The 27454-nt window shown below is 43.0% G+C and overlaps 1 protein-coding gene across 10 annotated transcripts in view; it reads left to right on the top strand.

Moving 5' to 3' along the window:
• The window catches only part of SRCIN1 (SRC kinase signaling inhibitor 1), a 304218-nt gene that overhangs the window by 117485 nt on the left and 159279 nt on the right, over window positions 1-27454 (top strand). Inside the window, exon 1 of one of the 10 annotated variants that reach the window (XM_075278232.1) lies at window positions 4102-4890. The exons of the other annotated variants lie outside the window; for them this stretch is intronic. The gene's annotated coding sequence lies outside the window, so the exon portion shown is untranslated. Of the gene's footprint in view, window positions 1-4101; window positions 4891-27454 lie in introns of those variants that run through there. 10 annotated transcript variants of the gene reach the window in all.

Genomic DNA, 27454 nt, shown 5'->3' with positions numbered 1-27454 from the left:
CTGGGATGCGTCTGTTTTGTATTTTGTGAGGTTGTGTTTTAGTGAAGGGATCTCGCCGGCGGTTTTGTCTAGGAAGTTGGCCGCGTTGGCTTTTTGGTTTAAATTTAGGGCTACATGAACTTTACTAAGTCCTTCCTGGTTCGCCAGGCGGTCAGGGGTTTCTGGAGGGGGTCTGGGTTTCAGGACTCGCGGCGGCCTCTGTCTTTTAGTATTCTGGTTCGGTTGTTTGGGGGTTCTACATCGGGTGTGGTTTGGGGATTACGAGGAGGTCTTGTTCAGACTCGCTTTTTCCTTAGCTTTTTCGGGGCTTTTAGGGTGTCCGAGTTGGTGTCTCCGTCTCGGGGGCGCTCAGGGGGTTTGTGTTTGATTGACTGCGTTTTGTCTGATGGGGATCTTGCGTGCCGGGTGCGGAAGTCTAAGACCGATCAGTTGGGTAGGGGCTTGGTTGTGCGTTTGCGCCCCTTGCCGTGTTCGGAGGTTTGCCTGTGTGGCTTGTTTTCGGTCGTTTATGGCGAGGCTCCCTCAAGGGGGCGTAGCCTTTTTGGTGCATGGGGACCTGTCCTGTTTGTCCCGCTTTCAGTTTATCCAGGTGTTGCGGCGTGGCTTGGAGGCATTAGGCCTCCCTTCCAAGGAATATTGTTCTCACTCTTTCAGGATTGGCGGCTAGGTGGGGTCTGCCTGATGAGGTCATCAAGCGTATTGGTAGGTGGGAGTCCGACCGTTTCCGCCTGTATGTGTGCCCGCAGCTTTTGTAAATTGTGGAAGGGGGTGGCCCATGGGGGTTGTAGGGTATTGTATTGGGTGTTATTTTTCTGTTTTTGGTTGTGTTACAGGTCTGTCTCCGTGTCTGGTATGGGTCATCAGCCATTTCTACGTACACTGGGGAGGATTGCGTGCTGATGTCCGGCCCTCTGGAAGGCAGTTGGGTTTCGCTCGATCCTTGGTCCAGGTTAAATGGTTGAGTGTCCGGGGTCTGTTATGGCCGCGTCTTTTATCTGTGGTACAATACTATGCAGACATGGATAGGCCTCCAGATGTGCTTGTGATCCATGCAGGGGGAATATCCTTGGGTTGAGGGCTTCCAGGGAGATTATGCGAGACATAAAGTTGGATCTCCTGCACCTGTTGTCTTCTTTCCCGGGTCTTCTTTTGGTTTGGTCAGACATGGTGGCTAGCCTTCGGTGGAGGCATGCCCGGTCGGTAACGGGCATTGATCGGGCTAGGGCGAAGGTTAATCGGGCTGTGGGTCGTTTTGTGGCATGAAATGGTGGCCTGGTGGTGCGACATCGGGAGTTGGAGAGGCCCTCCCCGGTACTGTTTTGGTCGGACGGAGTCCACTTGAATGCAGTTGGTCAGGATATTTGGCTGCTGGGTATACAAGATGAGATTGAGCGTGCTGTGCGAGTGTGGGGAGACAAGCGTGTGTAAGGGGGTCACACGCACTCGTTGTGGCGTGCACAGGAGAGGTCTTTAGAGGCACAATGGGGGTGGACGACATAGGGGTTAGCTCCACCCACTTGGGAGTTTGGATACTGGTAAGGGAACCAGGCTGGATAACGGTCCTGTGGTCAGGGTATCCAGGATCTTTTACTCCCCGATGTCGGTGCCTCTGGGCTAGGTGGATCACGGCCGGGGGTAATAATCGGAGGTTGTGACGGTGGCTTGGTGTTCGTGCCTTCAGAGGCACCTCCTTTCTGGAGGGGATGTGTTCACATTTTCGAGGTTGTTGATTTGGGAGGGGGAGTTCTTTATTTGGAATGTAGAGGTTCGGTAATTTCTTATGTAAATGTATGCAAAGTTATGCTAATAAGGTGGTGATGTCATTTCTGCTAATGTATGGTTATTGTGTTTGGTCGTGTGAAGGTGTAATTAATAAATGCCGCTGTGGCCTTTACTTCCAACTTCTGTGTCATGTCTTTCTTGCAGGGGTTAGTGGTAAGTAAGGATGGGGTTTAGCCACTCGGCTCTTCTAGCACATTTTCATTAGTCAAGTTACAAACACTGGTCTGCTTCATACGTCACAATTTTAAGCTCCTGAACCGAATGCAACATTCATAACCGAGCCCAAAACTATCCTACTGAAAGCATCATCAAGTAGACTTTGAAGAGGTTGTGCAGGATTTTGAAAACATGGCTTGTTTCTTCTTCCCGCATGGCTATGCCATATTTTCATCCCATTAAAATGAGTGGGACTGAGCTGCAGTAGGGCCAAGAAGAAGATCATTAACTCTGTTCTGCCCTTTAATTAGATTGTATATAAAGGGAGAGGTTGCCCTTAGAAGTTTCCTAAGGTGTGGGGGACATGGTGCAGTTCTTCTGTAACTCAGTATTCGGCTCCCTCACTGCGGTCCGCCGTACATTGATTTACACCGTGAGGGGCGGGGAGACCCCTGGAGTATCAATGACCTCTCATCATTCCGTGATGTGTTCTTCCTCATGTCATTGATTTGTAGATTGCATGTTTCTGCCTATCGATAATCAATTTGTACTGTATTATATATGTTCTGCGTATTTATCCTCTTTATTGAACCAGTTTAATGGGTCTACCTTGTGGTGTCTATACGGTGGGTGGGCTGTGGACTGACTGGGGTGGTAATGTGGCATTTTGTGTGCTTCAGTACACAATTTTCACTAAAACTAATTTAAAAAAATGAATGTGCACGGCTAGCTATAAGGGGCGATGATATAGTGGCCACAATTTATCAATTGTAACAGTCTCATAAGCCAGAGGGGTCCCAAAGGCCTAAAACACAACCAATATTATACAGGGTGGGCCATAAGTATGGATACATCCAGATAAAATGGAAGTGTTTGCTGATCTCACCTTACCATTTGTGGCATATTAGTACATTTGAGGCTGGGTGTCGCCCATTGCAGTCAACTGCAAAGCCGCCATTTTGAATTCAACTTTACTTTTTTCAATGGGAACAGGGTCATGTGACGCATCAAACACATGAAGAATTGCATAAGAAAAACAATGGTGTGCAAATTGTTAATGTAGTTTTATTCATTATCGAGTTATTGACACGTTTGTGACATGGAGCAACGACAGTAAACCACTAAAGGATGTGCTCAAAGTGCTGCCCATTGTGTTGAATTGTCAATGTGTGAATGGCCCCAGAGATAGAAGTCCAAGTGAGTAAGATCCAGAGACCTTGGGTGTATCCATACTTATGGCCCACCCTGTACATATAGCACCTGGGTAGTGTGGGCTCTATTACAGATTTTGCATTGGGGCTCAGGGGTGTAATTTGAGGGGGTGCAGTTGAGCAAAGAAGTGTTAGGGCTTTTTCACACGGGGCCAAAGGGGCGGATTTTGACAGCGGAATCCAAGTCATAATCCGCCCCTTTACAATGGTGGTCTATGGAGACCACTAGCATTCTTTCTACCGTTCCAATAGCGGAAAAAAAGATGCGAGCTGCCCTTTCTTCAGGCGGATTCTGCAGCTCGCTAAGCCGCGGCTTCCGCCCGGCAGCCGCAGCCTCCAGCGTCGGCCCATTCATTTGAGCCGGCTCTGGGGTGGAGGAAACCGCGACATGGTGGCAGGCGGGTTTTGACCATATTTTGACTTGGCTCCCCGAGTCAAAATATGGTCAAAATCTGCCCCACCGCTCCCCGTGTGAACAAGCCTTTAGGGATTCAAAAGGTGTTTCATCCCAATATATATTAGTGTATATATAATGATATAGTTGGGGGGGGGGGCTTGTACAGACTTCGTGTCAGGGCTCGGAGCTTTATGTTACACCTCTGGTGGCGCGCCAACATGTGCTGTATTTTGAGAAACATCATGACATACCGTAATACACTATGGCACCTCTCTAACGGTTCATTCACACTTTGCATTTTGCACATGCAGCATATCAGATGTATTCATAGGTCCATTAGTTACAAGTCCTGGTTAATGTTACTGCTGTCTCTGTAATTATATGTTTCGTGTCGTGTACCCTGGTATGACCTGCACAGAATTTGCAATGTGCTTGTTACGTCAGTGCATGGTTAATCCAGTATGCCATACACCTCTTTACTATCTTGATAAATGTGCTTGCTGTATTACAGTCAGTATTGTCAGGATGCCTTGAAGTGTGTTAAATTGCACACAGTAGCATGCAGCCCCCATAGAGCTGGGGGGGGGGGAGGCAGGGATGGTACAGTGCAGTGTAGATGAGGTACTCGCTGCATCTGTGATTCCTCTATTCTCCTGAGGCAATGTGTGTGTGTGTGTGTGTGCGCGCCTGGACTCGGCTCAGCTCCCGATGAATAGCAGCAGAGTGGATTCTGGCTTTGCTGCTGCTGTCCTGTATTATTTCGCACACTGTAGCTGGGAGCTTTTCCTTCCCATTCATTCCTGGCTTGGTTTCTGCAGAGAATTATTGTCACAATATTATTTCTCCTTTGCATCAGCTTTTATCTGATTTTAACGCTCTGCCTCCTGTCGCCTTGTTCGTGGTCCATCATGGGTCTGACCGACTCCTGAAGATTTACCGAGCTGCAGCAATAAACTGTCTTGAAGGTTCGTCTACATTCCATCAGTTTTTGGATGGTATTTCGAAGATCCATGGACGTCTACCTACTCCGTCTTGCCTTGTCGTGCCTCCTGGTTTGAGCCAGGTGATCAGATGCTGGAAAGGTCCTTCCAGGCTACGGATTGAATTCCATTGCTAGCAGAGGACAGGACATTTTGGAGAAACACTGCTCATATGGCCGCCAGGGGTTCTCGGTACTTAGTAATTAGAATTAGACAAACTCTACCTTGTTAATATCTGCCCAGGAGCACTTTAGCTGCGGGGAAAATGTGCTAGCGGAGAAAGAGGAGGCTCGTGAGATAAGAACAGGATGATAAATACAGATAACTGTCCATTCCATCCTGTGTCACCAACCTATTGTCACAGGTAAGAGTCACCCGGGTTCATCCGGTGTTACTGACTGGCGATATATACTGGCTTGCAGCAAGCGATTCCTCAGCATCTGCCTTTAGCTGGACTTTATGCATTATGTAGAACCTTCCTGCGTTCTGTGCTTGCACTCTGTGGACTGAATGCAGATGTGATTTCTCAAAGAATTGCTGCCTTATATCTCTGTGTTTTGGATTAGAACATCTTGCCAGGGGCACTGTCATATAATTGGGAAGTTTCATAGCCAGAAAACCACCAGCTGGGCAAACTGGCATGTATTTATATGGTGGCTTTACTGCTGAGAATTATGTATAGGAATGGGTGTCTTCATTAAGTGACATGGAGTTTCTCATCTGTTATCTTAGGACAATAACCTATATCTGATATGAATAAAGGCCAAGAATGGTCACACCGTTTAGAGGGTGAAATGAGGTCCTCTTATCTATGTTTACTGTTTCAGAGGTTGTCCAGGTTTAGAAAGAAATGGCTGCTTTCTTCCAATGTAATGGAACTGAGTGGCAATACCGGACACCACCTATGAACAATTGTGGCGCTGTTCCTGGAAAAAAGTAGTCTGTATTTTGAAAATTTTATATAGGTTTATAGGTATAATAAGGGGAGAACGTCCGAAGTGGAAAACTCTGCAAAAACACATTTGGACAAAATGCATTCCCATCACGTTTTTCCGCAGTGTTTTTTTGCTACGTTTCACTACATGGGGTCATAGCCTAAGGACTTTATCCTTAAAAGCAAAGACTAGAAAACAGCTACTAATTCCCTATGGGATCTCATGTGATAGAAAGTAGTGATCATACGTCCCTGACATAATGGAGAAAAACTACAGCCCTCCTCATCCTGAAAAAGATGAATGCAGGGAATAGTAGAACATAGTACAGGGGTGGTTCCTTCCTAAAAAAGCACCAGACCCATCCATATTCTAGTATTGTAGCTTGGCTAAAGTGATGTGAAATAGATGGAGCTGCAATAGCAGATACAATCCATAGACAAATATGCCAATGTATATGGACACAAGCAGCTAATGTTGAACATCCCCTTTAACGGCACAGACTTAATGTCCCTTTCTATTACTTTAAGAACATGAGCCTAACCATAGGGTGTAGATGTCTCGTGCAGGTCCTGTTGCCACAGGTGACACCCTGTTACAGAACCTCATATGATGCCTCAGTTAAAGGGGTTGTCCAGGAATAGCTTTCAAACACTATTCCTTTTTTTCCTGAAATAGCACCATACCCGACCACAGGTTTCATGCGGTATTGCAGCTCATTTACATAAATTACCAATCGAGACAAACTATAGTGTACTGGAAAGTAAGCAAACCATGTCCAGGTCCATGACTGGGTCCGCTAAGACCCATATGTATGGAGGTTTTATAAAAGCCAAGAATTGTGGCCCTTAAATGCTCTAGATGTTCAATGTTACTTTGTGATGTCCTGTGTGTATTGGGTTATATAATCTTCTATCTCTAAATCATTGTATAAATGTCATGTAACACTTAATAGGACACACATGCAGCCCATTGATCTCTGTGATGCCTTTTATAGTTCAGGCTACCTGGAGTTTTGCAGATGTATTGAATCATTTCTAGTTTCCACAATGCTTGGATGTTGGCTCACAGATGATGTAATCCTGCATTGTACCAGGCATTGTCATAGTCCAAGGTTTACAGGTCCTGAAAATTCAAGTTAACATAGTTCAGATCTAAGGCAGATCCTGACATCAGTCACATGGACGTCTCTCTAAAGGGTTGTCCATCCCCTCTCCATATGCCATATTAGGGCACATAGACTTCTCAGGACTGCCGCCTAGGGTGCCAGAGACAGGCAAGTTGTTTCAAAGAATATCCCTGTGTAGTAAGTAGGCACAGCAATGTGAATGGGGCTGTGTACTGCTTTATTTGCTAGGTCTGGCAGCTACCATGAGCTGACTGCCAGGAGTTTCAGCATCCAGCTAATGGCCAGGGATGTTCCCTGCACAACCCTCTATTGTTATTGATACACACTGGTATTGTGCTAATATACGGTTTCCCTTCCAGTTACCATTTACATGCTTAGACTGATACCGCACCTTGGAAAAATCCTTAGACAAATCAGATAATACTAGGAATTACTGGATGTAATAATTGTGCCTATATATCTGCTTATTGGTTAGTCCAGAGATACACAAATGAAATCTCCCTAATAAAAGCAGCAGCGGCGCCGAGGAATGAGCAGGAAGGGAAAATAAGAAGATTAAAATGATATTATTAAGGTCTTTTGCTGCAGTTATTGCCTGACACGAATGAAGGAGAAAACGCTGTCAATATTCTTTGCCGGCTGTCGGGTTGTGTTGACAGGCCATGCTTGACACTGATCATCCGGTGTGTACAAATGTTGTTCATCAGAGCCCAGACCTTGTTAAACAGTCCATGGAAGCGTTACCAGTCACAGGTTAACTGATGTCTTCGGCGCGCCCTCTGCTGGCTGCTCACTATAGCGCAGCCTTCTCCGCAGTGACATTGGCATAGTAATGAAACAAGTGCCACTTTCAGATTCAACTCAATGCATTTTTAATAAGCCAGATCTTTTATATGTTCTGTCAACAGATGTTCACTGGCATATTCTTCACAATATACCCCATCATCTTGTCTTAATATTTTCCTCTCTTCCCCTTCAAGCTATTTGCCTTATTTGTTTTGTGTCTGACATTTTGATTTTTTATGTTCTCCCATTTTGCTCAGGTTTTTTGTCTAGCCTTCATTTTTTTCCAGCTTGTTATGGTCATATGCTATGAGTGTGTTATGTGTCTTATGAAGGCCTCCGTGCCTTGATCATAACCCACAAAATTTTAGGTAAAACATCAGTATTTTGTTATCCTCCCCCTTCCCTTTAACACCCCCTTCCATGGCATTTAGATTCTCCATTTCTTTAACCTGAATTCACACTATATATGCAAGTACTTGCTAGATCTAGTCATTCATGAGAGTAACTTAGCAATATGCGGTGCATAGGTTGTCATCACAAGGCATGTAAGACCTAGTACCCATCCCATTGTGGTTCTCAGACTTCCCATACATTTATGGCATGTCCACAGAATAGGTCTTAATGAAAGAAATTGGGGTCCTCTGATCCCCAGTTGGCAAACTAAACTTGTCAACTTGGATCAGCCGTAGAGATAGCTGTGTACAAGTGCTTGGTTGTATCCAAAATTCACACACCTTTAAGGGATTAATGGGGGTTTCAGCAGTGGTAAACCCACCGATCTGCAAGTTACCCCAAGGGGATAACTTGTTCTAACTGGAAGACTCCATTTACTTGATAAGGTGGGGGTAAGGCCAGGAACAAGTACCTATAGAGATCCCATAGAAAAACTTGAAATGGGCTCACGCCACTATAACCATGTCCAGAAACCACCATGACTGGTCTCCCTAATTCCCAAAGGTAAGACACATGTCAAAGTACAAGAATAATGCACATGATAACCTCATTATAGGGGTATTACTCAATGTGATTTACCAGTTTAAGGATAGGACACACAGCAATGTAATAATAGTAGATTATGTCGCTGTATAGGAATAATGTCCATATTGTTCTTACAGTGCAGGTAAAGTGTAACCAGTGATGTAATAACAGTACGGTGATGTCACAGTATAAGGATAATGCTCATAGTGATGTTTCAGTACAGGGGTAGTGCAGAAAATAATATAATAATAGTGAATTGACATCACAATATATAGATAATGTACACCATGATATTATAGTGCATGCAGTGGTGTAATAATAATAGTAAGGTGTCACAGTATAGTTATAATGTACATATATAACAGTATAGGGATAGTGCTTGCTGTGATGTACTAATAGGAAGATGGTGTCACAGTATAGGGTTACAATACAGGGATAATGCAGAAAGTGATGTAATAATAGTCAGATGATGTCACATATTCATACCCACACAATGTCACAGTGCACACATTTAAAAAATAATGCTTTTTGCATTGTATTATATTTTCCATACGTCTACATACCATTTAGCTAACCATTTGAGTAAGTGCACCTTCCGTATGAGTGGAAATGGACCCCTTTAGCTGGTGGACGACCCCACAACGGCTGCTCTGTTTGTATGCGGATAGTTACGCTATTGGTCAATCAATGTAATCCTACTAGTGGAAGTCATAATGTATCATGAGTATAGATTCTGTTCCATGTGACAAATATGGGGACATTTGAGAATTGGGGAGCACTGCTGTAGTCAGCCATCTAGTGCTCTGTATTGCAATGCACGTCCTCTGAAGATGACTGGGTAGACTGGGGAAGAGGTATTAGCACAATATTCAGCCTTGTAGGGACACTAAAACTAGGATTGAATGGGGAGAGTGTTAGGGAAAAAGCATTTGCCTATTTTTCAGTTTGAAAAAACAGAGTCTTGAACAAATCTGGAAGAAAATCAGGTCATGTGCTTTGTAGGGTTGGCGTGCCAGAAGAGGGGGAGAACTTGGCTGGGGCAGCGCTTAGCCTAAGACACTTCCGAAACTAGCCCCCAACCAGAAATAAGACACTCTGTCCCCCAAGCTTCACGTACATCTAGGAGTAACTGGCATTTCAGGAGAATAATTAGGATTATTTATCATTTTAATTACAATCTGTAAGAAATCTATGAACATAGTGGATGATTTTCCAGCCAAATCTCCTGACAACTGCGGAATTATCATATTCAGCACATTTGCTCCTTAACACATCTTAGTGCATACAGTAACATTGCGTAGGGGTTATATTTTGGGCTTGCGCTCTACTAACAGACAGCATAAAGCATTTAAAGCTTAGCACCATCAGTATTCTGATCTGAGCTGTCAAATCCAGTCATCCCTAATATCCGAGCTTTACAAGAGTGATAAGTGGAGAGAGCGGCGTCTACTTCCCTCTGAAACACTCAACAGCATCACTGCACAATGCCATTACATGAAACTTGGCTGGTGCATTAAACATTTATTTTGCAAAATTATAATTTGGCATTTATTACAATGAAATAGTTCTAGGAAATGTTTTTAGCACTGCAGATGCAACGTTATAGCAAAACCGCATGTAAGTAGCTTGATGCATAATCTATGAAATATTTGCATTCACTTTTCTGCAGCGTGGCTCTTGCGGATTTATCCTTATTGTGGGCTACAGTCTAGATTTAGGGTCCTAGGGTTTAGGGTCATACTGCAGTTAGTGGGAATTCGAAACACCCAAGCATATGGTAAATTTTCTCCAATAATTCCATTGCAGTTCAGTTTGCAAATTGTTGACAAAATTTGTAGATTTAACTATCAAATCTCAGCAACAAAAGTTGAGAGGCTTCCTATATATCGGGGGGGATTTACCAAGCTATTATTGCCAATTTTTCTGGTCCAAACGTAAAATTTTTGGCACGTGGCCATATGTGGCAAACAATGTGCACTTTATCCATTTTCTGATCAGGACCCTGGTTCATATCTGCATTCGGTATTCTGTTTCGGGAGTCTGCTTGGGGACCCCTGAACGGAATACCAAATGCATTGACAAGCAGTGAGTGGACTATAACGGAGTCTGTGTGTTTTTCGCGCGGTGTCCGCACGGAACATGCACAGAGAAAAGTACTTCATGAACTACTTTCCTCTCCGCAAGACTCGTGCGGAAACTGCACGGAAAACACACAGACCCCATTATAGTCTATGGGATCCATGTGTTACAGGGCACATTAGAGATAAATATCATGCCTTTGTTATGTCTTTCACTTTTGCAGATTTAGAGCAAAACAACTTTGAAGCCTTAAAGGGGTTGTCCAGGAATCTCAATACTTGGGAGGGAGGCTGGGGAAGGTGAAATATAAAAAAAAACAACCTCATACTCACAAGTCCTCGCCGCACGTGACCAATAAGGCCAATCTCTGCGGTCACAGGAAAGGGACTGGTGACGTTACTCACATACCAGTTCCTTTCTTTAGGCTTCTGAGGCTACTGGTTGGCCTCAGTGATCACATGTTCCAAGGACTTCTGCCAGCACAAGCTTCCCACAAGCACTGGACCAGACACTAATGGTGGACACCAGAGTGCCGCGGACAGGTGAGCATGAGCCTCCTACCCAAGTACTGAGATTCCTGGACAACCCCTTTAAGCAAATGAGGCAGTTGGTGCACTCGGGGTGGGATCCAAGCTTTATTTCTATCATGTTACGATACCATACAACCTCTGAGGAATATCTCCTTAGCTATACTACCTGACAAAGCCAGGATTGTCTGCAGCAGATGGAGACAGTATGGCTCTATATTACAGATTATCAAAGATCCTCCATACCCCATCAACCAGAGGTATGACATGTAGTTTTTAGAGATGAGCGAGTACTGTTCGGATCAGCCGATGCATAGAAAAAAATGGACGTAGCCGTTACGCGGGGGGTTAAGCGGCCGGCCGCTGTCAAAGCGGAAGTACCTGGTGCATCCATTCATTTCTATGGAGCGTGCTGTTCGGATCGGCTGATCCGAACAGTACTCGCTCATCTCTAGTAGTTTTCCATAGAAACACGTAACTGCACTACTTTGTAAGAAAGAAAGTTGTATTAATACTATGTGGTTTTAGCAAGGTTTCGCCAATTCGCCAAGTACACAATCCCGGAAGGAGTTTACACTTTGCTTCCTGGCTCTGAAATTTTGGGCACATCTGAAGACATGGGCTAGTTGCCACTTGTATCCCAACACTCACAGCGTCCTTATTGACTATACACCCGCTATATTGCTGAGCCTCTATTTTAGACAGGAGCAACCAGGATTGCTTTTCAATTTCAGGACAATGTGTGTTGGCGACAGATTTAATGTGGAAATAAACCAATTTCATTTTCTGATGCCTGGATATTCATATTTTACTTTTGTACGTCATCCCCCATCTTATGCAGCGTACACAGAGCCCATTCCCAGTAAAAGTCATTAAGTCAGGTTGACAGAAAATGCCATGAAGCTCCAATATCTCCGCTGTATTCAGTGAGGGAACTGTGTAGTCAATCAACATCCCATTCTGTGAACCACTCCAACTTTCAGACTTGTCAATCACATAGAGCTTGCATCTTGAGCTCTGGTTAATGATCAAGTACGTCTTACAGCTGGAGGAAGGGAGTATGCAGGATATGTTCTGCAATAACCTTTAACATTTATTTTATCAAATTACAATAGTTTGTTGGATTTTGCTTTAAGCATTTATATTAAGACAATAACTGTAGTGGAAATGTCCTATTATTAGCCTCATATTTGGCACATTTGGTAATACCCAAGGATGCCAGCAATTTCTCACATGGAGGTACTGCAGAGAATTGTGGGGTACTGTATAGACTAGTGAGCTACTGTAGAGACTATTGGGGTACTGTAGCGATTAGTGGAGTACTGTAAAGATTAGTGGAGTGCTGTATAGACTATTGAGATACTGTAGAGATTAGTGGGGTACTGTACAGATTAGTGGGGTATTGTAGAGGTTAGTGGAGTACTGTACAGATTAATGGATTACTGTACAGATTAGTGGGGTACTGTAGAGATTAGTAGAGTACTGTACAGATTATTGGGGTACTGTACAGATTAGTGGAGTACTCAAGATTAGTGGGGTACTGTACGATTAGTGGGGTACTGTAGAGGTTAGTGGAGTACTATACAGATTAGTGGGGTACTGTAGAGATTAATGGAGTACTGTAGAGACTATTGGGGTACTGTACAGATTAGTGAGGTACTGTACAGATTAGTGGAGTACTGTAGAGACTATCGGGGTACTGTATAGATTAGTGGGGTACTGTACAGATTAGTGGAGTACTGTACAGATTAGTGGGGCACAGTAGAGATTAGTGGAGTACTGTACAGATTAGTGGAGTACTGTAGAGATTAATGAAGTACTGTAGAGACTATTGGGGTACCATACAGATTAGTGAGGTACTGTACAGATTAGTGGAGTACTGTAGAGACTATTGGGGTAATGTACAGATTAGTGAGGTACTGTATAGATTAGTGGAGTACTGCAGAGTTAAACCACACTGCCATTTTTGGATACTCAACTGTAAGATGACAAATGTTGCATTGCCCTTCTCAATTATAGTAGTATGCACTTAGGTTGGATTTGTGTCATCTTTTAGGTAGTGGCACTTTGCAGGTTCACAATGCAACCAGATTTATCATAATAGCATGACATTGTGATTTTATGACTTGTGACTAAGTCTTTGTGAAGTTTTAGCCTTATAGAAAGTTTTATAGATCTACAGTAGATGGACCTTGTTTTTCCAATACTGACATCCAATGGCATATAATGCTGCCATACAATGTCCACGCCATACATTCAGTGCCTAAATAGTCCCAGTATTAGAGGAATAGACCTTACTTTTGACCTGTCCCTTTGCCCTTTTTTGCACCTTAAATGTCCCTCTTTTTCATAGTGGAAATAGATGTGCATTAATAAACTTAACTAAATTGTAATATATGTGTGTCAGTGTCTCTGCACGGGACACTGACATGCCCACCTAGTCACGTGACCGCGTGATGTCACACAAGGTCCTTGAACCATAGCGAAACGGCCTGTTAAGAAAACAAAAAACCCGCAGGGGTAGCGGCTGTCGCTGGGCTCCTGATGTCCGGGCCCTGCCATCCTGGTAGTTACGCCACTGCTACAGTATATTCTTTGCTGCCTACTTTACTTACTAAAACTTAGAAAACTTTATAGTTTTCCATATGACATATTGTAGGAGACCCCATATCTTCATATTTGTAAAAGTATTTCCTATGTATAAATATAAATTCACTTTTTTATATGTTCTTCCAATTTCCTGCACTGAAAAACTTTCCCATCAAGAAGGGATTTATAGCATTGTTCATCGTCAGCTTCATGATTTTGTGATAGTTACATAGACAGAACAGCAGGAGAAGAGGAGCAGATGGGAATATATCTCTGCAAAACAATATAGAATAAAACATTAAACAGAATACAATCTGCACACATTTCCATGTACTACATTGTTTTCAGGGAGAAATACTCTTTTAGTTTTTTAAGGTATTTGGGTATTTCTTGGATATTTCTATATCCAGGAGTGTAGCTATAGAGTGTGTGGCAGTAGTAATATTCCAAAATTTCAATCTGTGCCTGTATTGTCCATAGACTTTCATCAAGACTGTGCAACAGTCAGACATCTATGGTTTATCTGGAAATATAAAAAACAAAAAAACTTGCAAGTCTTCAGTAGTTGATACCTTTTTTAATAGCTAACTCATAATGATGACAGATTATAACGTTTCGAAGCTCCCGGCTTCTTTTTCAGATATAACTAAAATCAATTACTGAGTTAGCCATTAAAAAGGTATCAACTACTGAAGACTTTCAAGTTTTTTGTTTTTCATATTACCTACCCACTGGCTAACACAGTACAAAAACAAACATTTTCCTTATGGTTTATCAGGTCAATATGACATAGGTTATCTTCCAAGCAATATACACTACCGGTATTCTCCTACTATATATAAATTGACACTAGATTCTTGGTGCTACTGCAACTTTGGTACCCATATAGGTTTTTGCCCCTGACAATGCACACGGTAATGTCACACTCTCTATCTGTAGTCTGCTGGTGTCAGATAAGACACAGTTATTAGGAGGTGCATGGCAGTGTATCTTGGGCTACCCTTGCAGTAGGAGTTGGTACAGATTTCTTGACAATTTTCTAGCATAAATTACAATAAAGGTGGGTTCACATCTGCGCCCGGTCTCCGCTTTGTGGGTTTCCGTCTTCTGCCAACAGGAGAGGGAAACCTGGCTGTCAGTGTCCACCTGTGAGCGTCTTCTGCAAATATTCCCAAGGTTCACCCAGGATGTGCTATTATTATAGACCTGGGTCTCCTCTTACTCCACAGTACAATATGTGGAGACCAAGGGGTTGGTGCAGAAACATAATGAACGCTTAAACTCAGCCCTCATGTTTTGTGGGATTCCTTGTGGTGTTTGTTGCTCCTCTTCTGGTTTCTTCCAGCCTCCAGGGTGATGTCACATACCTCAGGGTAAAGCTGGGGCAATAATTGGGCCTCAGCAGACACATGGGAGGTCTTAATATCATGATGTTTTAATGTAATCGTCATGAGATCGGCAGGCCCTATGTGACTGAAGAGGTTCAATCACAGGCTTCAATGGTACCCGAGGGTGCATGATGTCACCCAAGTAGCCAGAACAGGATATCATGAATGCGCCGGATGCCACATGGATGACCAAGAGAGGTGAGGGATGTGAGGATAAATGTTTATTATGATCCCACACCTCCCCATTCCTTATTATACTCTTGGCTCTAAAAAGAACCCAGAGTATAATAGTGGTTCTTGGGTGATGAACCCCCATGTTTTGGGTTTGAGACAAATCTGGTTCATTCCAAATCAATTTGCTCATCTCTATTGACTACTAATGGATGAGGAGTACAGTGATATCACAGCATTATAATACAAAGATAATGCACACAATGGTGTCTCAGAATAGAGGTAATGTCAAAACTGTGTGGCAGACCTCTGCACTGGACAAAATTCTCTTTTATGGGAAATCCTCTTTAATCGTTGCAGAGATGACTTGCCGGGAGTAAAACACCACTTCGAAGTCTAACATTATAAGTGTAAGTGATCCCATAAATGAGCAATTGTGTTTTTTTCTGGTTGTTAGTGTTTGCATCGCTGTCAGTCTCCGCGACTAATCATCTGAATCCAATGGTGAAGATTAATTAAACATTCCGGATGTTTCTGATCACGAGCGGAAAATGCAGCAATGTTTTATCTTTAATTAGCCCGTGATGATTTTGCCTGATAGTCCCATTAAACAGCGGCTATTGATGCTGTCCTTCTGTCAGTCCTATACCCTGCTCCGTACGCTCAGCACACCACATGGCTTGGGGCCCCTCCAGTCCCTGCCGCTGTCTCTAGCGATAGGACTTGGCAGAGCTGGCACCAGGCAGTTGACACAGCATGGAAGGAGTCAGGCGTGATCAATATAAACCGTGTAAGGTTTTCTCAGAAAATCGATGATTCCTGCACATCGCCCTCCTGTCCCGGCTGAGGCAGCATATTCATCCTTTGATGTATGCTACTGAAGTGCGTATCCTGCGGCCGGCCTGCTGAAGAGACTTCAACTGAATGTTAATTTTCCATAATTATTATCTTTCTCCCAGACTCGTGGATGGTCTACCTATGGCGTCCATTAATTCACAGCTTCTTTCCTATTATCTCCATCAGTTTGTCGGTCACACTTCTTTCCCTATCTTCTCATCTCTTATCTTTCATTATCTTTTCTCTCCATTTACCTCTACGCTAACATCCATTCTTAACATCTCACTCTTTTAATCTAGTTTTCCATATTTCTGCCTTGTAAAGCCCATGATATTCTCCTCTGTCTCCGTCCCTCATCCCCTAAAACGCTTTTCTCTCTTTCTAGTCTTCGCTTTTATCTTCTTCTCCCTAAACTCTCCTTTTCCTCCATTTTCTTTTGACCTGTTCTCTTTTCCTTTAACATCTTACTTAGTGACACATTTAGACTCCCTCTCTCCTTATGTGTAACCCTTTAACCTCCCCCCCCCTTCTCGGAGTGTTTATTCTCTACTCTTCCGTCCCCCTCCCGTCTCCTCATCAGGGAATACATATCAAACACATTGCGGCATGTATGAAAATGCCAGCCTAAATATCAGATAACGCTATATTAAATCTCGCTCTTCCTATGCTATAATTAAAGCGCTCTGCGAATGCGCATCTCAATAGTTCTCCTAAATTTCTGTCTTTAACTATGAGATGGACCAGGATCTGAAGCACGTTTATAATGAGTGCTAGAAACGTATCCAGATACCTGCCAGATTGTTAGATGAAAACCACTGCAGCATTTTTCTGTTTGCTCTAGTGGTATTGCAGTCTCAATGTGTTGTTGTCATTGAGTACAGAATGGGGCTGGTGAACTTGGTGCTACGTAAAGCAAATGGAACTATCTGCTTTCTGGGCCCAACATTTGTTGTGTTTTACCATTTTCTTGTTATATATGTATTTTTTCTCTCGAAAATCTCAATAAAATTCGATTAAGCATAAAGCAAATGGAACGACCAAACAATGGAGGACAAAAGCGATAGAGACCTTAAGGCTGCTGCCACCACCTATCCATGCTAATTCATAACTGCGGCTAACCTCAAGTCCCTTTTGTCCTAAGCACAGTCATTTGAGCAATATATGACACTATTAGGCCCCACATCACGGGCTGCAGCAAAAAAGTGCTATGGGAGGGGCAACGCATTGTAGTTTTTCCTGCAGCACTTTCACAGAAACCTCTGTGGACTTTCTGCTACCATTATACCTATTAGTAAACCGTCAACGTTTCCATGTATATAATTGACATGCCGCGATTTCTAAAGCTGCGACTTTACAGGGACTGTAAAATGTTTCTGCCGCGGGGCTTACTCCACTTGGGGCCCAGCCTTATTTGAGTACTGAATGTCACCATTAGGCCTTATTCAAAAGTCCACAATTTTTTGTCATTGTTCACAAACTGCATACGTATCCATTAATTACAGCGGATTGGACGTGTGAATAAGTCCTAAGTTGGATGTTGTTTATTTATTGTGCCATTAAAGGAAGTCTTATCAGGTCCTAAACCAATATTAAAGGCCATATAGGGGCCTTTAATAGAACAGAAACATACCTTTGTGGCCACAAATTGATGATGCAATGCAGAGATAATTATCTTTATATGGATATGTAAATCAGCCTGCAAGTGCACCAGGGGCGGAGCCTGATGGTCCCTCTCGACACACTCTGGGTTGTGGCAGTGATCCACCAGTAAACACCATAGATCAATGGCCGAACAATAAACATAATCCAAATACAGAATCATAAAATAATATAATTTTTATTAATAAATAAGGGTTATGGGGATATCGTCACTCCTTAAGGAGAGACCACCATTTAGGTGTGTGGAGTCTTATTAAGCAATTTTGTGCTCTACTGTGCAAAGGAACATGGGAAGAATATGCAAATCTGTCTTCCATGATGTAATTAGGAAGACAGTGCCTCAGTCATGCAGCCCAATAGAGGGCGCTCCTTTTAACATCATGCCCGACCTTCCCAGAGGCCTTTGCTGCATTGATGTGGGATTTTACCAAGTACAGTCTCTCAGCCGAGGAGAGCTGTTTCAATCAGATTGGATCTCTTCAGCCCGGCGCAGAGAAGACTGACTTGGCAGAGGTGAGAGGCTTCTAGACAGGGTTAAGGGGATATTGTCACTCCTTAGGGAGAGACCACCATTTAGGTGTGTGGAGTTCTATTAAGCCATTTTGCACTCTCTTGACTGGTAAGAGTATTAGCACATAATATGTCATATATAATATATCAGACACCCATACAAAAAATATATAACACTATAGTATGTCCACCAAAAGGAATATACATCATCTCATGACAGGGGAAGTAAGTCATATACCTATAGCCATGTTGTGTGGATAAGCAAGAGCAAAGGTCTCAACACTGGGGCCCTGGATAACGCCTCTACGCGTTTCGCCCGTACTTGGGCTTCCTCAGGAGAATCAGTTAGTGATCCACCAGTAATTGGCTGAGCGGTATTTACTATTTAAGGTATATAGGTCTCTTTTATCTATGAATTCCGATAGATCAAATTGACTTGACGGACTAGTTTACAAAGATATTCTCCATTGTCTTTGAAAATGTGTTTGCAGTGTTGAGAAGCTCCGACTCTCTGAAACAGTCAATATCTGACCATTCATTGCCAGATTCTCTACCAGATGGTAACATAGGGTCATGTCGGATAAACCCTACTTATAGTCACATTGAATATTCTGATAGATCAGCCAGTGACGGTTCCAGGGTCTTCTTCCATAGCTAATGAGAACATGGCACTGCAGAGCCAGCTCGCTATACCGCATGTTAGTAATTACCCGCACCCGTTTCCCTGATGAGATGCTGATAGATGTCCTCTTTCTTTTTGCTCTGCTGAAGGATATGGCCTGGAGAAGCATTTCTCTGTTGTTTCGTTCCTATAATTCTTCCCAACAATAAGGACAGAGGCCGCCAGGCACGTTCAACCTCCCGTGCGTGTAATTACCGGCCAGGAGCTCCGAGCTGATGTGATCGCTGCTTCTGGGGGGATTTTTCCTCCTCATGTTTGACTAGCCCATTTGATCCAGCCGGCAGCTAGTGCTTGGGTCGGAAGGCTGAGCCGAGAAAGCTAATGAATGATAAGGACTCAATTAGAGCATAACTCAGGTCACTTGTCTCTCTCTGGACACAAGTGGAGGATGCAGGGCTGTTAGCAATGGTAGATTTCATGCAAGTGTGCATTTTCTGCTATTTGTGTAGTCTACTTCTACAATTGTCCATTTCAGTGAATATAGAATAACCTTTGCTTTTAATTTCCATTAAGTTGTCATGTTCAAGTATTAAACTGTAAATTTTACAAATCGCTTTATTCAGAAACCGTAGCTGAGAATAATTCAGTAGATTAGAAGGATTTCTTTCAGGCTTGCTGCAATAAATCACCATTATTGCTCCTTATTTATATTGTTTCTTCATGCTTAGTAGTACAGATATTAACTTTTGTATTACTAAAGAAGAACATGTACCGCACATGTAACATACATGGAGAAGAGAGGGCCGCGTAGCAAAACTGAAACACTCTTCATATCAATTCACAACATGATGTTGGCTCAATCCTTATTCCTATTCTATTTCTTGTTGGAGAGAAGGACAGTATGACCCTCTGGCTGGTTCTTTTCTCTGGTTTGCCTGGGCATGGGGGCTCAGGAGTTAGCACTGGGGTCATAGAGGCTGTATGTCCTCCTTGTGTTAACATGAGCTTATACAGGCATGTAAGGCGAAGCTCCTAGGCCTCAATGCAAAATATTTAATGGGACCCCTAACTACCTTGGGCAATTTAGAATAGTGGTATTATTATATTATATATTTTATGGGGCAGAGGGACCATTCAGACTTCTATAGGGTATAGGACCTGGTAGTGACTTCTTCTTCTGCATCCTATATAGCTACTGCAGTTTACACCCACACCCTTTATAAATACAATACACTGGATACAACCGTGTGCTAGAAATGATTTCACGGCTAGAAAACGGACTCATTCATTTCCATGGCTACATATGCAGGCCATGTATTATCAGTGACCTATGTATGCTACTGTGAGCCCGGGACAGAACTCTGGACGAGTCCTTTACCTGTCTGTTTTCCAGCCCGGGCTCACTAACAGCAGTGAATGGGCCATGGATGGGATCCATGTGCGGTCTATACCATTTAATCACAGCCTAGCTACATGTGAGTAAGCATCCAACCAGAGCTCTCATTCCAAATGGGTCTCTTCACAAATGATAAATTGCCTCATTGGCATGTATGATACTGGATTAGTGACGGTTTCCACAATTGTCCCGACTCAAAGGTGTAACTGAGGGGAGAAATAGCGGCATGTGCCTCAGGTGCTGAATGCAAGAAGGGGCACCAATAAGTCACTTTGCCTTGGTCATGGTACTTAAATACAAAATGAAGGCAACAAACTTAACCTTTGACCCAAGTGCAAGAAAGTCTAGCAACAGCTCCTTAAAAATAAAGTAGTTGACGGCAGAGTTGGACTGAGGTTTATTGGACCCACCAGATGATTTTGGAGGCCCACCCTCCACAAGCTCTAGGAAATAGACCCTTCATATTTGGATGTCTTCTTGTGGACCATTATGGTGTTAGAGCCTGGGCCCACTGGAGGATTCTTTGGTACTGTGTTGGGTCAGTCTGACTGGCCATTGCCTCATTTGTTCTAAGTGCCACTATCACCCTTGGATTACAAAAAGAGTAGGATGAGACAGTGTGTGAAGGGTTATTTTCCTTCTGACCCCTGTATTGCTGAGCACACACTTGCCTTGTCCATCAGGTGAATTGTATGGTGACAGGGGAAATCAGATCCTGGATGGCATCACAATAGCAATGGGACTAGAATTGGCTTCACTTATTAAAACGGTATATAGGTGACAAGTACAAAGCTAGCTGGATCATATGATGAATAAATCTAGGGCAGAAGAACAGATAAAGCATTGGCCCCATAGCCATCAGATACTAGTTTCAATTTTCTAGGACATTGTCTGATGGGCTGCTATTCGCAACTGAGACACTTTTTTCTATCAGTTCTAACGTTTGCACCTGAAGCCATTGCATGTAGTACGAGAAGCCAGAACGTGAGCACCGAACACAAGTAAATAGACCGATGCTAGAAAATCCAAGCTGTTCCCTGCACCCGGTCTTCAGTATTCCAGGCGCTGCTTGTGGGTTTTATGTGTGATTATCTAATGCTTGTGTGTGAATAATAACCAGCCTGTGCATTTAACTATTAAATGGCTTGTAACTAAAATCATGACGCCGGCCTCATCCCTTCCTATGGCTTAGTGTAAAAGGATAAAAAGCTCCAGTGCTCATCCTGTTATAGGGCTGCAGTGGCCAGGGTAAGATGTCCTTGTGTGCCAAGTGTTGTGAGAAGTGCAATGTGAGGACACGGTGTCTGTGGAACAACTGCATGGCTGATAAACGCCACTTTATATCACATTTTATATGTCACCCTCTGATGTGCTCCTGACCTTGGAGCACACCATTCCAGAGACTGTCTCTGAATATACAAAATGCAACTTATGGAGAACAGAAGGCCATAGGCAGCAATAGTCTGGAGCCCACTCACATCTATGTGAGTATTTTCGAGACATGCTCAGTGCAAGGAGTAGAAAGGATGTGACATCATCTACTGTCAGTAATGGATGTATTTTTGGATCAGTGATGTTATCTATTGAATTACTATCTTCTATTGTAATCCTGTCTGTCTTGTCTGTTATGTAAATGAGGTTACTACTGCAAAGAAAACCCTACAAAATTGGCAAGTATCATTCAATTATTAGGCTTAATGGTCAGAGTTAAAATTGTAGGATTTAGTACTATTTTAGACACTATTTTAGTACTAAATATAGACAATTTAAAAATTAAAAGAAAATCATCAAAAAATATTAGGATTAGGTGGTAGACGAATGAGCACTGACATGATCAAGGAATTTTGTGTGGGCATCACCACTAGGACCCTGGATTTTCTTAAGTACTCACACTCCCTGCCATCCTCAGAGCACTTGGAAAATGAATTTAGATCATCATCACTATATCCAGCTTTGTGCACCTCTGTTGGCTTCGTATCTCAAGGAGATGCATCTCCTCATTATACTATGACTGAACCATTCCTGTAGATAACCTCCCTTATATGTTCTGATGGGAAGGAGATGTGGGTTGTTATCTGGTATTGACACAGTGGCGGGAGATGGCATCTTTGACCTCCAAATTATCCATTAACACTTATTTAGTGGTATCGGACTACAAGGTGTTCTTGAGGTGGTATAAGATACCAACATGGCTTTCTCATATGTATCCTACTTTTGATTCATATTGTTTTAGACAGTGTAGATGTGAAGTATCAGTTTTGGAGGAAGGCTTATCAACTTCAGTAATACATGCGTCTCCCCCAACAGATGCCCCTTCAATCTGACTACATGGATTTATGCCACCTATCTAGAAATATAGTTGTAAGATAATCCAGTATATCCTATTGGTGGCTAAGATTACTATTAGTAACACATGCCACACTTCTTGCTCTACCTCTGACTGTATTGAGTATAAAAGTCTCATGGATTACAATGCAACTATTTATCCCACATCTTATCTGAAATGCGGCAAATATGAGAAGATCAAGTGGTCTTGGAAAAGCCACTCAATCACACATTTGACTGATCTCAACAGAGTTGGTGTCAGTTGGTGAAATATCTGCACTAGCTTTTTTTTACTACCTGTCTTTATTCTTTTCTGTGTATGGCTGCTGGGGGGAATTCTGTATGGCAACTGCATTTACCACATGGCTGGCTGTTGCTTTAAAGCTGTTATGCCTACCAGTCAAACTTTGGCTAGGTTGGTTCAGCCAGTCATTGGTTTGAGATACAGAGCCAATCTGGGATTTAGTGCAGATTTCAATCAAAGGGTAAAGCAGGTTATATAACCTGGTATTGTGCAGTACAGTGATTGTGTTCTAGTATTCTAGGCTCTTTGTTCTCAGAATTCCCTCCTTGTATCTTAACCTGTTTCCTGCTGGTTTCCTGTTATACTGATTTTGGCTTGCTTTCCTGGCGATTCCCTCTCTTGTTGATTTGGCTTTAACTGTGACCTCCTTGACTCGACCGTGAGCTACACTTCTGATACTCTTCTGCTTTTATTTTAGCTATATTTGTACTCTCCTGGTTTTTAACCCTGGCTTATGTGTTACTCTTTCTGCTCACTATAAGGTTTCTGCTTTGGTCCTTAGTGTGCAATTGCACCTGTATTTTGACACCTTATTTTGGGGTTGCAAACTGGGTCTAAGTCCATCCTGCCTTGAGCACTGACTCTAGTGACCTTAGATCCAAGAGCAAACCAGAATGATGTTGGTTGCTTACTTGCTGTCTGTTAGTCCAGCTGTATGTTTGGAAATGGAATGCCCCCAGTAAAGGAATGCCCCATCTGACAGTACAGAGCTATGGACAGACTGTCAGGATGGGTGCTCCCATTTAGACTGTCAGGACCGCCCTTCTGACAGTGAAGAGCTACGGTAACGGTACCGATAGCTTTTCACCAGGGGCACATGACGGGAAAGCTGACAGTGCTCTGAATTCAGCACACTGTCGGCTTCCTAGTGGTATATAAAACCACATGTGCCCAAGGACACAAAAGGTCCTCTTTAAAGGGTAGCTCCCTATAGGTGGTAATAGGGAGACAGTCTTACAGCTTTCCTCTTTCTTATGAACCATGCGCCGCTGTTTGCTCTGTTGTGTGCCACATTAGAGGGTTATGGTTTCTAGGGAAGAACAGCTGTATTAAATCAGCCAAAATAACTGTCACGACCTGAAGACTTGTATAAAAATTGTGTGTTTTTCTGGTGGTGTTTGGTCAGGGTTTTGATCCGGTGGTCTGGGGTCTACTGGTGGTTTCCTTGCCATTGGACCATCTGTTTGGGCAGTGAATATTGGCCTTCAGAATTTACTTGAGGTTTTTTGGATCGAACCTCAGGTGTTGGTTGTTACCATTATCCTATGGGATGATTCTGGGGCCTTTATTAGGAGGAGGGCTGGCTTCACTAGTTAGCGTTTTTTGTTCTTACCAACTGGAATTTGTGGCTCAGGGAGAAGTATTGTTTTGTGGAATTACAACTGACTAGGAAGTGGTGTCAGTGTGGCCTTGTGTGTGAGTCTGGTTTATTCCTCCACACTTCTACTCTACCCTGTCCTTCAGTTCTGTTTGCCTGGCACTATCTGCTTATTTGTGAGGTTTGGGTTCCAGTTTGTTTTGCCCCAGTCCTGTGTTAACCCTTTCCTCACCTCTCCACTGTCCCTCTCCTCATTCTCTTGTTGCGTATTGTGTTGTGTTGCGTGTCTGTTGTCCAGCACATCCCATCCTGTTTGTTTTGTCTGCAGCTGCACCTTGGTTTCTGTAGGGGTGACCACCTTAGTATCCCCAGTCCCTAACTCTCTTGTAGCTCTCACCCTGTCAGCTACGCCTTCGTGTTAGAGAGCCAGGAGTTGTCAGGGACAAGGCTAGCTTGGGAACAGATGACCACCACCCGCAGGCAGGGCCTAGCTAGCTGCCGTAGCGTCAGGGAGAGTCTCCTTCCCCTGTTCCCTTAGCGGTGCAGTCTGCAGTCCAGATTCTGGGTCTGGGCATAGACACGAATGTAACAATAACCTCCATAATGTTCTTTGTAAAATCCAAGGCATGTAGAGGCACAGTAGAACCACATTGAAGTCTGTATCTGTACAACTTGTCTATTGCTGTCAGTCCAATTTTCTGGCAAGTAATGCAGTGTACAGTATATAACCAGCCTAAGTAACCATTCAGCTGAAGGTTGGTTGTTCAGACTGACTGCATCTTTTTTCTCCACCATGTGACAGGCATGCAGGTATGTCCTTATGAGTATTCATGGACGGTTAGAAGCTTATTCCTAAGCAAACCTGTGTATGTGGAGTACAGCACGGCTTGCAAACAATGATTCCGATTTATTATGCCTTGTAAGCATAAAAAGTTGCAATATTTTGTATAAGTGGTGATTTTGCGCAAATATACTGTGACTTTTTTATATTTCTGGTCCGATTTGGCAACTTTCCAGAAAAGAGAGTGTTGTGATGGGGCTATTGGTCCCCTCCATTTATTCCAAAAATCTAGCATAAATGGCGCTGGAAATCTATGCCAGTTATGCCAATGGAGGGGGCTTCTTATTTAGTGTGGGCCTCATCATAAATCAGGCGCACCCTCCGCCAGCTCAGACGTTATGAAGACTGGTGATCTAAATGCCAGTCTTCATAAATCTACCACATTATCTTTTGTGCTAGCTTAGAAGTTCCATCTAGTCTAGGACACTATTAACCAGCTAGTGAGATGGGTTTATGGAGTGACTATATGTTATCTTTCTATAATACCCTCCAAGCAGCTATTTAGTCACCAGGCAATGTTCCAGATGAAGCAGTTCCACATAGGCAGTGATAAGCCATTATCTGAGGAAGGCAAACAGAGCCTGTCCCAAGTCACATATCCGAGTCCCCTCACCGCTCACTTCTATCCTGGCAATTCTTAGTAATGTGTATTAAACGCCACATTAGTAGGGCTGATTCACCTCCCCGTTCAGCCGCTCTGAGGGCAATGGATAACAGTCTGTCAGCGAGATCTTTAATGGTTCCACTTGGATTTTTTTTTCATCATTTATTTTTCATTTTCGGGCAAAAGTGACACTTAGTAGTTAATGAAGCCTGAAGGAAACACGAGAGAAGCATGGGAGCGTAAAGTACAAGGGGGCATTGGGACTTTGTTCATTAGAGAGTCATCTAGGTGTCTCTTTCAGCACATGGATGGAGTAATATTAATAATACGCTACCGGCACAGAAAATACTACATACAATTTTACTTCATATGAAATTTACATTACATTGGAAACAATGGTGATCATTGGCAAGAATCTATATGTTTTTATTTGAGGGACTAGTTCATTCTTGTATTGCACTAGGTTCCCAGTAGCACTCAGGGCTTTGCCATTCAGATCCGCATAGGGATCTGAGAGATAGAGAGTCTACTTAAAAAGCGGTTACCTGCAAATACCATAGTCTACAATAAAGATTTTTCTCTCCGCCGTTTTTAGGTGGAATCTGCGACAGAATCTCCTACAGAGAAGGTACAGACCGAGGTATGGACCCAGCCTTAGCATGTGACATATGTATATATATATGCTATACTACTTAGGAGAAATATGACACACATAAGAATACTTAGAAGACAAGTGGAAATTAAAATAATCTCCCCTTAAGTACTGTAATATAAGTGGCATAAAGTAGCATAAATAATATAAAATGAATCTGCACAATATGCTAATCTAGATACTTGTAAGCAGACTTAAAGGGCTTGTCCTCATTGGACAATTATTACTTTTTCTGGTTCTATGACAGATCTCAATGTTCAGGCCAGGCATGCAATGATCAATAAGCACGTTGATCTTCCTTTGTCAGCTATATATATTGGTCCATGTAAAATACATCACTACTGCCATTGTTCCTCCCCCATACAGTTATATTGGTTATCACTAACATACACAGTGTGATGTGCTGCCAGTAACCTCACATCTCTTACTCTTTATACAATGTGTAACCAGTTGACATACAAACTTGTTCCCGATAGCGGGCCTGATAATTGGGCTTATAGAAGGCTCCATTGAAAGTAAAGTAATCAGAAAGTTCCAAAGATCATCAACATTCCACTTTAATAAGCAGGGATTTTGATGTAAGGGTTTAATTTACCTGCAGCGCCACCACTGGTGAAATTCAGCATTACACAGTGTCCATTTAACTCAATGGATTGACTGTGCAATGTGAGAAAAAGGCCCATTGAAAAGCTATGGGCCCGTGAAAAAAAAATCAGATGACATTTGTGTGTCATCTGAGACATAAAAAAATATAGAAAATGAGACTAAAAAAACAGTTAGGCCAGAGCCCCATGGGCCGGAAATGCCGCAGGAAAAATAGCGGCGTTTTACAGTGTCTGCAGAGTGGATGGGATTCATGTGAATCCCATGCCCACTTTCTGTTTAAAACCGCAGCACGGACACGCTGCGATTTCCAAAAGCGGTGCGGTTTTGGAAATCACAGCATGTCATATCTACAGAAACACCGACCTCTTTCCCATAGATATAATGGTAGCAGAAAGTCAGCAGAGGAAAACTCTGAGAACTTTCTGTTCAAAGCAATGTGGTAAGAACTGCGCGGCGTTCCCGCTGTGGTTTTTCCCGCAGCGCTTTAGAGCCGTGGAACGTCGCGTGGGGCCTTAGCTTTAATCTGCTTTTCACAGAAGTGAAAACCGTATCAACCACAGACAGCACACCACCCACAAATGAGCATGGACCTCACACAAACGTGGATGTGTGAATGAGGTCTAAGAGTCATGAAAGCTAAAAATTAGTATGTGTAAAAATTATATTGTTTTAGCA

This window comes from Leptodactylus fuscus, chromosome 6 (genome assembly GCF_031893055.1).
Source record: "Leptodactylus fuscus isolate aLepFus1 chromosome 6, aLepFus1.hap2, whole genome shotgun sequence".
Lineage (NCBI taxonomy): Eukaryota > Metazoa > Chordata > Amphibia > Anura > Leptodactylidae > Leptodactylus > Leptodactylus fuscus.
Note: the sequence above shows the minus strand (reverse complement) of the source record. Positions and strands in the feature narration are given on the sequence as shown.